At 36.6% G+C, this 1,280-nt stretch overlaps 1 non-coding gene across 1 annotated transcript; it reads left to right on the top strand.

The window, feature by feature from the left end:
- Window positions 1-329: 329 nt before the first annotated feature.
- LOC148564063 (small nucleolar RNA R71) lies at window positions 330-437 on the top strand. The gene has a single exon (XR_015885437.1). It is a non-coding gene; the product is annotated as a small nucleolar RNA R71 (small nucleolar RNA).
- The last annotated feature ends 843 nt before the right edge of the window (window positions 438-1,280 follow it).

Here is a 1,280-nt window from a genome sequence, read left to right as displayed (position 1 = left end):
GATGCCTCTATAGTACTGTTGGATGATTCCTTCAATCTATTCAGACTCTAAGAGATCATATTGACTTGCTGAGTTAATATTTTATTCTGAGCCAATATGGCATTCAGAGTATCAATTTCAAGAACTCCCTTCCTCTGAGGCGTCCCATTACTCACAGGATTCCTTTCAGAAGTGTACATGAACTGGTTATTTGCAACCATGTCAATGAGTTCCTGAGCTTCTGCAGGCGTTTTCTTTAGGTGAATGGATCCACCTGCAGAATGGTCCAATGACATCCTTGATAACTCAGACAGACCATCATAGAATATATCCAGGATGGTCCATTCTGAAAGCATGTCAGAAGGACACTTTTTGGTCAGTTTCTTATATCTCTCCCAAGCTTCATAGAAGGATTCACCTTCTTTCTGTTTGAAGGTTTGAACATCCACTCTAAGCTTGCTAAGCTTTTGAGGAGGAAAGAACTTGGCTAAGAAAGCCGTGACCAGCTTATCCCAAGAGTTCAGGCTATCTTTAAGTTGAGAATCCAACCATATTCTAGCTCTGTCTCTTACAGCAAACGGGAAAAGCATAAGCATGTAGACCTCGGGATCAACCCCATTGGTCTTAACAGTGTCACAGATCTGCAAGAATTCAGTTAAGAACTAAAAAGGATCTTCTGATGAAAATCCATAAAACTTGCAGTTCTGTTGCATCAGAGAAACTAATTGAGGTTTCAGCTCAAAATTGTTTGCTCCAATGGCAGGGATTGAGATGCTTCTTCCATGTAAATTGGAATTTGGTGCAGTGAAGTCACCAAGCATCTTCCTTGCATTGTTATTATTTTCGGCCATGTCTCCTTCTTTTTCGAAAATTTCTGTAAAGTCCTCTTCAGAGTGTTGTGTTTTAGCTTCTATTAGCTTCCTCTTCAGAGTCCTTTCAGGTTCCAGATCAACTTCAACAAGAATGTTCTTATCCTTGTTCCTGCTCATATGAAAAAGAAGAGAACAGAAAATATGGAATCCTCTATGTCACAGTATAGAGATTCCTTATGTAAGTATAAGAAGAGAATAATGGAGGAAGGAAAAGATAAGAATCCAAACACAAGGGAGAGGAATGAGTTCGAATTCTTGGGTGAAAGAGGGGTGTTAGTAGATGAATAAATAAACAGAAGGGGATGAGAGATGAGAGAATTCAAAAATTAAATAAATTAAAATAAAAGTATTTTTGTTTTTAAATTGAATTTAAAATAAAAATTCAAAAATTTAAAAAGAAAAATAAAATTGAATCAAATTAAATTTTAA

The sequence above is a fragment of the Arachis ipaensis genome, chromosome B5 (genome assembly GCF_059453495.1).
Source record: "Arachis ipaensis isolate K30076 ecotype BB chromosome B5, ASM5945349v1, whole genome shotgun sequence".
NCBI lineage: Eukaryota > Viridiplantae > Streptophyta > Magnoliopsida > Fabales > Fabaceae > Arachis > Arachis ipaensis.
The sequence above is the reverse complement of the archived record's forward strand: the minus strand, read 5'-3'. Positions and strand labels throughout refer to the sequence as shown.